Source organism: Staurois parvus, unplaced genomic scaffold, assembly GCF_062004578.1.
Source record: "Staurois parvus isolate SC_StPar_1 unplaced genomic scaffold, SC_StPar_1.0 ptg000394l, whole genome shotgun sequence".
Taxonomy (NCBI): Eukaryota; Metazoa; Chordata; class Amphibia; order Anura; family Ranidae; genus Staurois; species Staurois parvus.
The window spans coordinates 7,219,939-7,237,048 of record NW_028318190.1 but is presented as its reverse complement, the minus strand read 5'-3'; the positions used below and the strand labels follow the sequence as shown (position 1 = coordinate 7,237,048).

The following is a 17,110-nucleotide window of genomic DNA, read 5'->3' as shown; positions in this document are numbered from 1 at the left end:
ACTCTTTGATCACCCCAGATGTTAACCCCTTCCTGTCCAGTGCCATTAGTACAGTGTCAGTGCTTTTTATTAGCACTGATACCTGTATTAGTCTTACTGGGGATGTCCAGGGGACTTATAGTGGGGATGGGGATCCCACTATAAGTCGCTGATCGCTAAAATTACTAGTATACAAATGGCGGTATATATACTGGAATTGTTTTTTTTTTAACCGCTATAATTTCACGTAACCAATTAATTTACATGTATTAGGTTTTTTTTTAGCAAAGACATAGCAAAATACATTTTGACCTAAATTTATGATGAAATTTGATTTTTTTAATAAAAATCTTTACTTGATATGCTTTATAGCAAAAAGTAGAAAATATTTTTTTTTCAAAATTGTCGGTATTTCTTTGTTTATAGTGCAAAAAATAGAAAAACGCACAGGCGATCAAATACCACAGAAAGAAAGCTTTATTTGTGGGGGAAAAAAAGGACATACATTTTATGTATGTACAGCGTTGCATGACCGCGCAATTGTCAGTTAAAGAAACACAGCGCCGTATCACAAAAAAATGGCTTGGTCAGAAAGGAGGTAAATCCTCTGGAGGGCAAGTGGTTAAAGAGTTGTTGTTTGCCTATTTATTTTTTTTAATTTTTTTTACTTTTTTTGTGGCTTTCCATTGACATTGGATTATTTACTGATGGTAATCATTTTACTCACAGCCCCTTTTTTTTTTTTTTTTAAATTTCAGACAAAGAAATTACCTGTAACATCCCAAGGGTTTGTAATCAGCAAGAATGGTGTGCAGAAAGATGCTGATGTTAGATATGTTGTCACAGAGAATGCAAAGTAGATTTGTATAGTTACAGTACAGCACATTGGAGGGAATTTACTAAAACTGAAACGGACTCTGCAGCAGCTGTACATCGTAACCAATCAGCTCGTTCCGTTAAAGCAGAACTAAACCCGCTGATTTAAATTTTAAAAAAAAGTTGGGGTTCGTTTACACCATGGTTCAGAGCCATCCGTTTTTCTGCACGCGTTCTGCAGTGGCACAATGAAATCTGTTGTTTTCTATGTGTCCTGCTCACACCACAACACTAGTATCACGTGCAGATTTTTTTTTGGAGGATGAATCTGCAATGTGTATAACGCTCAATGAAGCGCGCTGGAAAACTAATACCTCTTCAAGTGAAATCTGCTCGTCAGTTTTCTTTCTTTTTTCTGCACTTATGGTGTGAACGAGGCCTTACTATTCCAGCATGCTGGGATTGCTAACTGTCACATTTGCTTGTACTGTCAACCAGTCTGTCAGGGCTTGTTCACACTATACGTGCATGAAAACCGATGGGAAAACTATGTAGCTTCCACTTGCAGAGACATCCGTTTATCTCAGTTTTCATGCACATTGACATCCGATTTCATGTGCATCTGTTATGCACAGACTGAAGTTGCATCCTGTGTCATCACCCCCTCATCAGTACCCCCCTCACTGATGATCCCCACATCAGGGAATCCTCATCAGGTTCCTCCCATCACCCCTCCCATCATAGACTCCAATGACCCTCTCATTGGGGTCCCCTGCCATCAGTTACCCCTTGCCTGTCCCCCACCATCAGTGTCCCCACAATCGGCGTCCCCTCATCTGTCCCCCGGCATCAGTGTCCTCACTAATCTGTCCCCCACCATTGGTGCCTCCCACCCTCAGTGACCGCTCACCTGTCCCCCACCGTCGGTGACCACTCATCTGTCCCCCCCCAATCAGTGTCAGCATGACAGCATCCCCCCCTTCCCCTGCGATCCAGTGTGGAGCTGGGAGGAAACTGGAGACATGTTGCATAATCGCGCACCACTCTGACCAGGACATCACACCTCTGTTTTTGGTATGAACGAGACACATAGGAAATTATTGTGTCTTGCAGAGACCTGCGGTTTTCTGCTGCACAAAACCGCAGATCTCTGTATATGGATGTGAATGAGCCCTCAAACCATCAAATGGACGGTGTCATAACTGCTCACATGTGCAGCACAATGGCAGTTGCAGATCAGAGGCTAAGATGGTAGCAGGGGCGGACTGACCATTTGGAAACTCGGGCACTGCCCGAGGGCCCGGGGTCAGTAGGGGGCACCATGAGATGCCCCTGGTACCTTTTTCATAGGCTTTTTTGAGTTTGGGCAAGGACACAGGGGCCCCATGATCCCCCATTGCCCGGGGGCCCCATGAGTTGTCAGTTCGCCCCTGTATGGTAGCATGTTTGACTGAAAGGATAGGAGGGTTTAGTTCCACTTTACAATTGCGCAATAATACAACATTGTATGCAAATGAGATCTATCTTTTTTTTTTTTTTTTTTTTTTGAGACAGAGCGGCACAGATGGGGCTGCACTGTTAAGGCGGCACTAATAAGCTACACTGATGGGGCTGCACTGATAATTGGGGCACTGATGACCAGTCTTCTGATTATCAGTGTAAATGTGTGCTGTCAGGATTGCTGGTTACTGGCTTTCCTTTCCTCGCACAGTGACAGCTCTGAAGAAAGGAAGAGCCGATAATCAGCAAGTTTGTTTACATGTCATCAACTGTGATTGGACACAGCTGATCATATTGTAAAGGGTCGCTGTAATTGGCCCTTTACCTCAATCTGTGATCAGCTGTGTCCAAAGGACACAGCAATCAGAGCCCTGTGCAGGGAGCATGGTTCTGGGAGGACTTCTATAGACTCTCCCAGAACTAGATGACTGCGCTGTAGCAGTCTTTCGGCTATGGTGCGGTCATCAAGTAGTTATTGTTGCTCAGAACTCTGGGCTTCTGCAAAATGGCACTAAGTTTGGTGGCATAATTATTAAAAACAATAATGTTCTTTAGCAAAGCACATGCATTCCACATTATTAAGTTGTTATGGGTAAAGTTCCACTTTAACCTTTGAAAATGACAACTGATGGGTTTACTCCAGTAAATGACTGTTGTTTTTTTTTTTTTTTGTTTTTGTTTTTGTTTTTTTTTTAGGAGCCTTTCTGGTGTATTTTTTATTTTTTCAAAACCTTATATTGGTGGGTAGAAGCAGGGCATGAGTCATGGATGTTACTGTGATTTACCTCTGTGCACCACGTTTTTAGCATCCTGAAAATACTGGCAAGGATCTCTTCTAAGTTTTGCTTCTTGCCAATTTGAGCTAGACAGATTTTCTCATAGATGTCCTTTCTAACAGTGGTGGTCACGAAAGGGGACCCTGCGCAAGGACAGTTTTTGTGACTTTTGCCCAAGACAGATTAGCTAGCTAGATACGCAGGTAAATAAAGATGAGGATTAGCGTTTGCAATACCCTTAACACTGTTCTTAAGATGCAAGTCTGAAGCAGTGGGAGACTAGTTGAGGTCAGTCTCTGGTACTGCCTGTGATGGAGAGCAAGGGGTGTTCCTGATTTGTGCATATTACTGTTGAGTAAAGCTGAATGAAAAAGTTAACAGCTTCCTCCATCTACACAAATGAGGTGGATAAAAGAATTGTCTACCCCCTCCCTGCCAAATGTTGTATTCTGAAAGCAGGACCCGCTGCTGTGAGAATACACTGATTTTCTGAAGCCCTGTTCGAGAAAAAGTTTTCAACACGTCCCGTCAACAGAAATCAATGAAATGATAAACTTCTGTCCAGTGGGGACTGCCACCCACTGATTAGAATTTAGGCTGTCCCTGCTGAAGCAGCTGAATTTCGATCAGTGTATGGCCAGCTTTAGGCTAGCTTCACACTAGAACGTGGTGCAGGAATCCAACAATACATGCACATTTCCCACACCGCGCTCAAAACGCACTGCAGTTACAATCTGCAGCAGGTGTCAATGTTAAAAAAGAACTATAGGCAAACGTTTTCTTTTCATTTTGGATAGAGCAGGGGAAGTTTATAACCCCTGTCAGATTTTTGTTCCCCATCTATATCCCATTTCTGAGATTTCCCTTCACTTCCTGTCTCATAGCCAGACAGGAAGTGAGGGGAAATCCATGCAATAAAGGGAATTCCTTGGAGACCCCCAGGTCACCAGAACCATCTTCCCTGTTGGAAGATTCCCACCCCCCCTATTGCTTTACCTGGGACAACCTAAAATTTGGGATTTTCTTTTATTTTCACTTTCAATCATAATGGCAAACAGGGCAAAGGGAGAGGGTGAATCTCCTTAATGGGGACACAGACAGCAATAAAAGCTTACAGATGTTCTAATCCCTCTCCACTCTATTCATAACTGAACAAAATAGTTTTGCCTTTTAGTTATGCTTCAAGTTAACGACACCCCAAATGCAGGTTGCAAGCAGTGTGTTTTGCCTGCACTGTATCCCATGTTCTAAATGTACCTTGTGATCTGTTTGCAGTGTATTTCCAAAAGTAGGGCATGCACTACTTTTGGTGCAATTTTGAGCCCATTGAAAATGAACTGCATGTGAATCGCAACAGGAACGCACAGTATGTTTCTGTGCAACTCCTAGTGTGAACCTGAGCCTTACTCTTAGGCTTCTTAGGAGCATTATCGAGCCTCCGATCAACTGTAATCAATGTATGACATGGCAAATGGATTTTGCGTCCTGGCGCCTGGGCTTTTGTTAGCCCATTCACTGCAGGCAGGGCTGCCATTATGTAGGGGGTCCGGGTATTGGGCCACAACCAATAAGTTGTTGCCTGGCAATCCGCCACCTAGTTCTAGTTAGTCTCCATTTGGCACCAACTCGGTTATCAGCTGGGTGCATGCATATTGGTCCTGCATGCCAGGCTAGAGGCAGCGGCTTCAACGGCAGTGTCTCTGTGCAGTAATGTAGCCACCCGGCACCGGTACTGTCATCACCTGGGCACTTGCGTGGTAGGTCCTGCATGCTCTGGAGACTAGTGGTGTCTTCACCGGCAGGTGCTTGTCAGGCTTAGTAGCTCATTGTAGATTACTATGATTATCTCCCCTGTGAACTTGAGGAGAGGCGGCCAAGAGCATTCTGATGTACATTCCAATCCATACCTAATGTGAGGGCATTGGATTTTGTTTTTAACCGTTCTTTAAGAAATGATTTTACACTAGGGCGCTCTCCTTTGTTTTTGGTCTAAAAGCAAGTGAGTGTCATTGATCCCATCCCCCACCACCACTGGGCACCATCCTTCCCACCACCATCACCACTTCCAAAAATCACCACTGCTGCAGATCCAAAGGTTTCACTTTCCTCCTCACACCACCACTCCTATGCACTCTTCACCCCCTATCCCAACAGACCCACCACCACTGTGCTGAAAGGCTCCCCCCCTCAGCACCAGCCAAACTGTGTGCACTGTGGCCTACCCCTCCCTGCTAGTCCTTTCATGGGCCCCAAGGGGACATGCATCCCCTGAAACCACCAAGTGAGAAAGCCATCCCACCCAGCTGCCCAACCACCAAATAAATTAAATTTAACAAAAAAAACAAAAACTGGCTCTTAAATTTTTTAGCTGGCTCCTAGATTCAAAGCAAATTTGTCAAACCCTGATGTATGATACATTGAAACAGACATATAACCGTACCACTATTCATCCAAGATCTAAAAAAACTTCCGAAACCCCCCCCCCCCCAAAAAAAAGCTAACTTTCTGCTGGGTTTCAAATCATCAGAGTAACCTTCCAGTCAAAACCTAACTGCTCTTAGAGGTGTGCCCTCCCCTATCCTAACACCTATTCTGACTTACCTGTGTAAGAAAGGTCTGTATGCTTGCCTATTTTTAAGGCTTTTTTAGGTGGTCCAGTGATGTGATCAGCTCCCCTGTGTCAGCCAATGGCGACTGCAGGGGAGAGGGATGCCGACAATGGATGGGCCATAGTAAGCCTGTGGGTTATGTCACTGCTCCCAGGCATTACCAGTTGTTGCCGGGGCACTGTGCTGGCTGACACAGGGGAGATGATGTGACCGGACCAGAGCAGCCTGAAAATAGGTAAGAGGACAGATCTTTCTGACAGGTTAGTCAGAATAGGTGTTAGGAGGGGGAAGAGGACAGTTTTAAGCATTATTATTTTATTTATTACAGGTACTTATGTAGTGCTGTCAATTTATGCAGGGCTTTACATATACACTATATTGCCAAAAGTATTGTTACGCCTGCCTTTACACGCACATGAACTTTAATGGCATCCCAGTCTTAGTCCATAGGGTTTAATATTGAGCTGGCCACCCTTTGCAGCTATAACAGCTTCAACTCTTCTGGGAAGGCTGTCCACAAGGTTTAGGAGTGTGTCTATGGAAATCTTTGACCATTCTTCCAGAAGCACATTTGTGAGGTCAGGCACTGATGTCAGACAAGAAGGCCTGGCTCACATTCTCTGCTCTAATTCATCCCAAAGGTGTTCTATCAGGTTGAGGTCAGGACTCCACCCCAAATTCGCTTGTTTATTTATTATTTTTTATTATTTATTTATTTCAGGTACTTATATAGCGCCGTCAATTTACACAGCGCTTCACATATATATATTGTACATTCACATCAGTCCCTAACCCTCAAGGGGCGTACAATCTAAGGTCCCTAACTTACATTTATTTATTTCATGTACTTGTATAGCGATGTCCATTTACACAGCGCTTTATATATATATTGTACATTCACATCAGTCCCTAACCCTCAAGGGGTGTACAATCTAAGGTCCCTAACTCACATTCATACTTACATATACTAGGGCCAATTTAGATAGGATCCAATTAACCTACCAGCATGTCTTTGGAGTGTCGGAGGAAACCAGAGTACCCGGAGGAAACCCATGCAGGCACAGGGAGAACATGAAAACTCTAGCCAGGAGGTGCCGTGGCTGGGATTTGAACCAACTACCCTAGCGCTTCCAGGCAGAAGTACTAACTTACATTCATACATACACATACTAGGGCCAATTTAGAAAGGATCCAATTAACCTACCAGCATGTCTTTGGAGTGTGGGAGAAAACCGGAGTACCCGGAGGAAACCCACGCAGGCACAGGGAGAGCATGCAAACTCCAGGCAGGTGGTGCCGTGGTTGAGATTTGAACCAATGACCTTAGTCCTGCCAGGCGGAAATGCTAACCATCTAGCCACTGTGCTCGCTTATCCATGTCTTTATGGACCTTGCTTTGTGCACTGGTGCGCAGTCATGTTGGAACAGGAAAGGGCCATCCCCAAACTGTTCCCACAAAGTTGGGAGCATGAAATTGCCCAAAATGTCTTGGTATGCTGACGCCTTAAGTTTCCTTCACTGGAACTAAGGGGCCAAGCCCAACCCCTGAAAAACAACCCCACAATCCAGTCAGGCTAGTACCGTTCTCCTGGCAACAGCCAAACCCACAAACATCCATCGGATTGCAAGAGAGAAGCATGATTCACCACTCCAGAGAACACGACTCCACTGCTCTCAAACCCAGTGGCAGAGTGCTTTACACCACTGCATCTGACGCTTTGCATTGCACTTGGTGATGTAAGGCTTGGATGCAGCTGCTCTGCCATGGAAATCCATTTCATGAAGCTCTCTATGCACTGTTGTTGTGCTAATCTGAAGGCCACATGAAGTTTGGAGGTCTTTAGCTATTGACTCTGTAGACAGCTGTCGACTTTTGCGCACTGTACGCTTCAGCATGCACTGACCCTGTTCTGTCATTTTACGTGGCCTACCAGTTCGTGGCTGAGTTGCTGTTGTTCCCAGTGGCTTCCTCTTTGTTATAATACCACTAACAGTTGACTGGAATATTTAGAAGCAAAGAAACTACACAAATGGACTTATTGCACAGGTGGCACCCTATCATGCAACCTATGTACCACGCTTGAAATTGAGCTCCTGAGAGCGATCCATTCTTTCACAAATGTTTGTAGAAGCAGTCTGCATGCCTAGGTGCTTGATTTTATATAGCTGTGGCCATGGAGGTGATTGGAACACCTGAATCCAATGATTTGGAAGGGTGTCCCAATACATTTGGCAATATAGTTTATATTGTACATTCACATCAGTCCCTACCAGCATGTCTTTGGAGTGTGGAAGGAAACTAGAGTACCAGAGGAAACCCATCTTGCACAGGGATAATATGCAAACTCTGTGCTAGTAGTGCTGTGGTTGGGATTCGAATCACTGCTTCAAAGTTAAATTTTTAGTTTTTTTTTTTTCTGTTCAGCACCAAGGACATAACTAACTTCTATGAATTGTGTCCCATGTCTGGCTGCTGCATGGTGTAGAAATCCTCTCCACTCTGCCAATGGCCCTTCCCACGGTGCTGACTTTCTGCAGCTGTTGGAATTCATATCAGCTGCTGTGGGTATAAAAGATTTTCAGTGCTTGTTGCCTCCTTCATTCACAGAACTTGTAGTATTCTTTTGCTAGAATGCAAAGTGTTCTGTAATTAAAGGAGGCTCTTGTCATTTGATTTGCCTCTCTTCCATTCAAAGAACGCTTTGCATTCTGGGAAAGAATGGTATAAGCTCTGTGAATGAAGGAGGCGTGCAGAAGGAATGGGTGAATGTTGAAGCTCTTGTACACTTGCAGCAGCAGAGTGATGTTGACCCCAGATGACCGACACTGTAGGGTGAAGATTCCTACACTATTCAGCAGCCAGCCAGGCATGGAATACACTTCATTAGAGATCAGTTATTTCCTTTGTGCTCAATATATATATATAAAAAAAACAAAACCTAAACTTCAGCTTTAAATCTTAGGAAATGTACGTCACTGTCTATTATCTACAATTTACATTTGTGCACTGGTAGTATACAACTTTAGCTGTGTATTTAGTGCTCTGACAGGAGACTTGCTGCTCTCCTACACACACACCACCCTGTTCACCCCTCCTCTCTCCTGTTCATTCACAGAACACTTTGGAGGGCTGGACAAAGGATAGGATGTCTGCTGTGTAGGAGAGACTCAAGTCTATATTTGGAGCCCTGGAAGTACAGTGAAAACATCACTTAATGGAAGTGTAAATTGTAAGTAACAGGCAGCAATCCAGGAGGAATTGCCTCCAGAGATTTAACGGTTTTTAACACAGCAGATATGGGAAAAAAAAACATTCTACCTGGAGTTCCTCTTTAAAACAACTGTTTGCTTACATTGCAATCGTATAACTGACTTATCTGACAGCGATCGTTCAGGCTCTGTACTTGCTGATATTTACAGTTTCTAGGCCTAAGGGGATAGAAGTTACCCATAATCACCTTCACTCCTGATACCTCCAACGGACCAATAGTCCATATTTAGAAAGGAATATGATCAGTCAGTCTAGCATCTAAATGAGAAATATCAGAAAGTACAGTGTTGTTAAAAACTTCATCCAGACGGCAAAGAACGATTTTGTGAGACAGCCAAAGATTTAGGACCAGCGCAACATGTGACAATTTGATTACAGAGCCTACGGAAGGACTATTGCTGCTTTTGCAGATGTTTACCACCTATCTTTAAGGTTCAGGTTGCAGTTAGCAATTCCCAAGTCTTGAACGACCTCTTGGCAGGTGCTTTGCCTTGCAGTATCAAGGGTTTATTTCCCCCAAGAAAAAGAACACCGATCTTGAATATAGTAAACAACTATTGAATATACTTTTTCTCCAGGAAAGACATTTCTTCTATACCTTGAAGACAAAATGCCTAAAAAAAAAAAAAAAAAATTATATATATATATATATATATGTGTGTGTGTGTGTATGTATGTGTATGTGTATATGTATGTATGTATGTGTATATATATATATATATATATATATATATATATATATATAAAATTTTATTTATTTATTTTTTTTCCTGCAGACTTTATAATTCTACAATTTTTCCTATTGATATATTCCAACAGGTCCAGGAAAGACTGTCTGATCTGATCTGAACTCTTGGAATTCTTTAAAAAGTATAGCCTTGCTGACACATAGAGGGAATATAATAGTAAGGTAAGTGGCTTCCCTCTTCTTCGTTATACCTTTTTAGAAATTATAGAATTGATCAACAAATATACTTGTTTTTACCAAATGAAATGTTCTACTCTAGTCTTATTCCTTGTGCTTGGTCTAAACCTCTAAAATTTTTCTGTATTCCCATTTTAGCAACCCCTACCCAGATGAACACTTAAATCAGAACTAACGTTCTGCTGTTATATACTGTGAGCAGTCAAGCTTTTTATTGCAGAATAGGCATGCAATGTCTTTTCTGCAATAAACTACACCTACCTTCCTTCTCAAAGTGATCTGTAAATTGAGTTGGGCATGCGCAGCCAAGCTTACCGCGGGCTTCCGGATCCCTGTGTGTCAAAATGACTAGCTCCTGCACATGCACCGGCCAGTGAAGATGGGGAAAAAACTGGCAAACAGGAGAAGATGCTCGCGAGGGACCATTGGAAAGGTGAGTATTTTTCATTGGTTCTGCTGTATTGAGACTTTGATAACAGACCCAGAAATTAAAGTGGTTCTAAAGACTCAAGGATTTTTACCTTCATGCATTCTATGCATGAAGGTAAAAAACTTTCTCTGTGCAGCAGCCCCCCTAATTCTTCCCTACGCCCCCCCCCCCCCTCCATCCAGCAATGTGCACTGGAGTCTCGGCTTTTCTGGGACTCCTTCTCATTGGTTGAGACAGAAGCAGAAGCCATTGGCTCCTACTGTTCTCATGTCACAGCAAGTTAGCCAATGAGAAGAAAAAAGGGGTGAGGCTGAGCCGCGGCTCCATGTGTGAATGGACACACAGAGCAGCGGGTGCCCCCATAGCAAGCTGCTTGCTGTGGGAGCACCCGACAGGAGGGAGAGGCCAGGAGAGCCTGCGGAGGACCCAAGAAGAGAAGTATCCCGGGCTGCTCTGTGCAAAACCACTGCACAGAGCAGGTAAGTATAGACATGTTTGTCTATAAAAAAAAAAAAATAAGCCTTTAGAATCACTTTAAGCTAGAAACCGCTCTCCCCAAAAGTTAATGAAAGTAATACACTTGAGGGTTAGGGACTGATGTGAATGTACAATATATATGTAGAGCGCTGCGTAATTTGCCGGTGCTAAAATACAAAAAACATTTTCCTACCCTAGATGGGTTTGTGACCGTGTCATAAACCTTTATGCTAAAGGAGTTTTAATACAGCTAGCTTTAAAGTGTATGTGAACCTTTATCTAGGAAGGACTATATATAAACTAGAAGAAACTAAATATAATTTTCCAAATTCATACATTTGACCTACCAATATCACTCCCTAGTAAGATTTAGAATGGCATCCTATATTTTTTCCGGAAGCATTACACTCCCCTAACAAGACTCTAATTGATGATAATTTAATAAAACCTCGCTACCACTGCAAAGCAAGGTTTCTGATAAATCTATAAATAAGGATGAAACTATTTTGATCTATAACTTGGTAAGTCCCTCAACCTATTTCAGCAATTTTGTGTACCTTTTATAGTCACAGTAATTCCTACCGGCCTTTATGACATTTGTTTTAAGATCTAACCGGGGTCCCTTATCCCCAAAAAACTACATACTTGCCTGTAGACACCTCACAGGTCCACACAGTAACAGCGGTCCTGTGTGGATTCAGAGTGATTCCATACGATTCTCAGAGGAATCGCACCGCATTCCTATTCATATCATATGCTATTTTTTGCAGTGCGATTTGAGCCCATTCATTTTGTATGGGCTCAATTTACACTGCACCTACCTGAAAGAGGTGCAGGATTTTTTTTTTTTTTTTAAAGCTTCCCCAGAATCGAATTGCATGGGTGCGATCTGATTCTTGCAATCGCACTGTGTTTTGCAACCTGTTTTTAAAGTGTCTTTAATTTAACATTGACACTCGAGGCAGATTTGTGCGTTTTCCCTGTGACCGTGTTTTAAAAAAGTGCAGACGCTATTTTTGCGGGAAACTGAGACGCATTATCCCATTCAAACGGGCCGCAAACACACTGAAGTGAGAACCTATCGTTAAGGAGTCTGTATGTGATATAAAGGTCACATGACTCCTTTTTTCAGAAAGATCACATGAGAGATTAGTCAAGTCATCAAAGTAAAATATTGAATCTGAAGTAAACACTGCAAAAAAAAGAGAGAAATCATTAAAGGATCACCTTTCATAACATGTTACACCCATGTTCAGGGTGTAACATGTTATGAAAGCACCGGCCCTCGCTCCCTGCCGATCTTCCTGCTTTGATTGACAGCTAGCGGGGAATCTTCTTCCCCCCCCCCCCCCCCCATGTGAGGTATGTGAAGCAGTGTCACTCCTCTGTGAATGAGCTTTAGCGGCTGTCAGCTTGTAGTTCTCAATGAACTACCACAGCACTGTGGAGCACCGTGGTAGTTCACTGAATCTATCTGTCTGTATATCATCTGCTTGCTCTTACATCCCGTACGAACTCCATCCTGGTGAACTTATCTTTTATGGCCAGTTCACGCCACTAAAATGCACTCCGGATGCATTCCATATATTTTTTGCTTACAGTTCACACCACACTCCGTTCCGGTGCAGTTTTGATGCAGTTTGCTATGTTCCAGTACAGTTCTGTGCAGAAAAAATGCAGCATGTTCTACTTTTTTTTTTCTGCACTGGAAAGTGACTGGATCTGACTGTACTGGTGTGAACTAGAGCCATTGGAACACATGGAAAACACTGCCCATGCATTTTTTGATGCAGAAAAAAAGTCCACTGGACTACATCTAATGTGAACTAGACAGTTCACTAACGCACACTTTGTTAAAAAACCAACCAACTACTGGCAGTTGAAAAATAACAATGTACAAAATAACTGAGGGGTACTGGCCAGAATGTTTTCAGTTTCATACTATTTCTGTGTGCAAATGCCAATGAACCCCCACAAAATGTAAGCGATAAATATCGCAAAACATAAATATTTAACGGTAAATAACGCTTTTCTTGAAGTGTATTGACTACTTCTGAGATATATATATACCACCTGAGTTATTTTAACTCAAAAATATGTATGCAGTATTTATCTCTTACTGAATTGACCCCAATGTCTCTAAAAACCGTTGAGTTCAGATGCTGCATTGCTTTGGAATTGTAGGACTGTTTAGGGTTACCCTGTCATAAAATGATGTGACTTAGCCAGTCATTCTTTGCTCTCCATGCAGAAGAGGCAAGTAGGGTGCTAATCAGAACCGTAGCTTCCTACACTAACGTTATCTGCATGAAGAGCGTGCCTCTGTTCCCTACATTAACACAGGCACTGATGAGGTCACCATTACAGGTGACCTGGCACTGGAAATCCATTCACCTACATCCTAACAGATGAATGGAATGGGCATGGGACTAAATGCATGTGCTCATTTGGTTTCTAGGGTGGGTAACACAAAGAGCAACGCTTAGTTTCTATGCTGCAAACTGTTATAAGTATTTTGACAGACTTTTGACTATACTGTCAATCACTTTGAAGATCAATTGAGATTTATACCTATTATTAATGGGCAGCACAGTGGCTAAATGGTAGGCACTTCATCCTGGCAGCACTAGGGTTGTCTGTTCGAATCCCAACCACGACTCCACCTGCCTGGAGTTGCATGTTCTCCCTGTGTCAGTTCGGGTTTCCTCCAGGTACTCTGGTTTCCTCCTACACTCCAAAAACACACGGGTAGGTTAATTGGATCCTGTCTAAATTGTCCCTAGTATGTGTATGTATGAATGTGAGTTAGGGACCTTTTAGATTGTACACCCCTTGAGGGTTAGGGACTGATGTGAATGCACAACAGGTATATGTAAAGTGCTGCGTAAATTGATGGTGCTATAGAAGTACCTGTAATAAATATTAATGCTAAAATTAAAGCTGAAATGATTGGTTAGACATGAGCAACTGCAGCTCTTAACATTTGGCAAATATCTAATACCATATGTCTGTTTGTGATCTCCATTGATATCAATTGCTGTATTTATTGACGCAAGAGAGATGTTACAATCAATGACTGGTTGTTGAAAGGCTAATACAATAGACATGCTATTTGGAAAGACATTGGGGGAGAGTTACTAGAACTGGTGCACTCAGAAGCTGATTGGCTACAATGCACAGCTGTAGCAGATTCTAACTTCAGCTTGTTCAGTTCAGCTTTGACAGTTAGGCTCGGGTCACACTGCCGTGACTTGGGATCCGACTTGTGAGACCCCAAGTCGCATGACATGTGAACTCCCATGTTGGCCAATGAGAGCTGTCTTAATTAGCACTACTGAAGTTGCTCCGACTTTAGAAAAGGTTTCTTCAAGGTGACTTCTAGCCGACTTGTGTCCATATACTTTACTAGAAGTCACCTCCAAGTTGGATCCTCTCTATATTCATGTGATTTGGATCTGAGATTACAGGAAGATTACCCAGGTATTCTCTGAGAGTTGCTTCAAAGTCACTTCAAAGTAGTGCTAAAGTTGCACTTCAAGTCTCTCGACTTTCAGGTCGCAGTAGTGTGAACCAAGGCTTAAACCTGGAAGCTGATTGGTTCCTATGCAAGTAAGTTGTCTCTGTAAGGTCTAGAATTGGTTTGGATGCTGAATGCCCAGATAAATGTTTGTGGCCAAATCTGGAAAAATCTAGTTTCCTGACACTTTGTTTTGTAATCATCTGCAAAGCTGTGACTTGTGTCTTGTAGTCATCAGAGCAGATGGAAAGCTGCTACAGAGAATGATGCTGTCATAACATGAATTTTACAAATTAAGTAGCTGATGGGTGAGGAGCTTAATTTTCATCCAAGCCTGTGTTGACCTTGATTGAGGTTGGAAAGTAGAAGACCGGTAATAAGGTAAGGTCTTCTCCTACAGGGAGTATTTGTTTTCTTTTTGGATAGCGGATTAGTTAAGGCTACTCCTTGTTTCTAAAAGCACAAATGCCAAGGCCAATTATATACATGTTTCAGTGCCATGGAAATACAATAACTCTGTTTATGTATTATACCCATCATTTGTATGTATAAGGAAGGGTTTGGTGTAAGCCTTTACTTTACTCACGCTAGTTGTTTTGACTGCAGACTTATATATTCATGTCATGTCTGGCCTTGTAAAATCCTTAATGGATTTTGCTTACTTATTAGCACCAAAGTAGATTAACTTAGAGTGGACTGTATACAAGGAAGGACACAGATAGTACCTTCATGGAGCTTAAGAACTCTAGTGTGCTTTCAGTGAAACTGAGCAGATGTTGTTGTTGTTGTTTGTCTATTTGGCTGTGATCTACTTGGAATAATGGAAATTTGCATCATTGTTTTTTGTTTGGTTTAAGATAACTAATATAGTTAGTAAATAGCTTATCAAAATCCATAGGACGAGTTGTAAGTATTACTTGCTGAGTTGAGTGGAGGCGGCTATAAAAACGTTTGTGTTTGGATGTCTTCCAGTTGTGCAAAGGATTTGCATGACTAGTGCTTCAAGACAGGATAATTTAAAGGTGGGCATAAATGGACAAAAATCTAAATTCACACTCACATTTATGGTCAGATCTCTGTAGCGGTGGTAAAATGAACAGCCATCTTTACTTTACTTAGCATAATAAGTGACCAAACATGTTTGTGTATGTATGTGTGTGTATATATACATACTGGACACCTTTTGCAGAGGTAATAGATTGGACAGCAGCTGGCATCAGGACATGTTTATGGAAGCAGTACTGCATAGTTCAGAAACAATTGGCTGCTGGTCAAATGCATATGGCAGAAGTTGAGCAGCAGTCAGACAGATGTGTGGGATTGCCAGCATACACAGCTAGCCGTAGGGAAGGTTATGTGTTTGTGTGTAGGTAGTGGGATTAACAGCAGTAGGACTTGGCATATGTGGTTGTAGTAATGAATCATCAGCTGCAAACTCTAGGATCAGCAGGAAACTGTAAGCTGCCCTATTTGTGATTGTACCAGTAACTGACCTTGATGTTTTCTCAAGGCATGGAAGAATTAAAGCAGATCTACACTGTATTTGAACACCAAAAAGCAAAAATGCTATTTTAATAAATTTTTAGTATTCAAAGCAAACTCCCCTTTCTGGCTGTGGCCATCTTGGGTAAGGGGAGATGATTCATGTAGAATTTACTTCCTGGAATCAATCTGCCCTTAGCTCAGGCATGCAGGCAAGAGCGTGTGCTTAATGGAGAAAGCCCCTCCTGAAGTCTCCTGGGATGTGTGACATCATTCGCCTAGGCATAGAAACGAGGAACAAATTGATAAAGTTTAAAACAAGTAGGTAGTATTTATTTATTATTTAGTTCAGGTACTTATATAGCACCATTAATTTACGCAGCGCTTTACATGTATGTATATATATTGTACATTCGCATCAGTCCCTAACCCTCAAGGAGTATGCAATCTAAAGTCCCTAACTCACATTTATACATACTAGGGCCAATTTTTTTTAGACAGGAACCAATTAACCTACCCGCATGTCTTTGGAATGTGGGAGGAAACCGGAGTACCCGGAGGAAACCCACACAGGCACAGGGAGGACATGCAAACTCTAGGCAGGTAGTGTCATGGTTGGGCTTTGAACCAACAACTCCTCGTACTGCCAGGCGGAAGTGCTAACCATTTAGCCACTGTGCAGCCCAGGTAGCACGTAATATACCTTCCTATCTATTTTTTAATGCTAGCATCATAAAGATTAAAAACAGGTCATGTTGATTGAGAAAGTGAAGTTCTGCTTTAATGAATGTAATGTAAACCCTCACCTTTGTAAAACAACCTGTTCAGTTTAATATAGAAATCAAAGGTAAAACATTTTGTGCTTGCATATAAAAAACTTAAATACCTTCTCCACCCTTATTTTTCTCATGCCCTGTGTGCTAAGCTGTATTAGAGCTGAGGGAGGAGAAACAGCAGCACACTAATCTTACTAGTAAATGGCTGTGTGTGAGTAGGGGAGGGGGGATGTGGCAGCATGAGCTGTATCATTGGATTAGCACCCAGCACACATAGAAAACTGACCACCCTCTGCTCTCATGCCAAATGTGGTCAGGTTTTTTTTTTTCTGGTCAAATAAGGTTTTTTTTAACATTAAAAAAAATGGACTACATATGTTTGGTATGTAATATCAAATTACATAGTAATACAGTATTAGTAGACAGTACAAACACAGTGTAGTCAGGTTATTTTTTGTAATTTGAATTTAAGTAATTTTTATTAAATTTTAGTTTTTTTTTTTTTTTTTTTTTTTTTTTTTCCATTTACAAAAAACAAAATAACAGTAGACA

The 17,110-nt window shown here is 42.0% G+C and overlaps 1 protein-coding gene across 3 annotated transcripts in view; it reads left to right on the top strand.

The window, feature by feature from the left end:
* HIVEP3 (HIVEP zinc finger 3) overlaps positions 1-17,110 on the top strand; it is a 192,720-nt gene that overhangs the window by 3,155 nt on the left and 172,455 nt on the right. For all 3 annotated transcript variants that reach the window (XM_089686294.1, XM_089686293.1, XM_089686292.1), the window contains exon 2: positions 9,771-9,861. The gene's annotated coding sequence lies outside the window, so the exon portion shown is untranslated. The remainder of the gene's footprint in view (positions 1-9,770; positions 9,862-17,110) is intronic.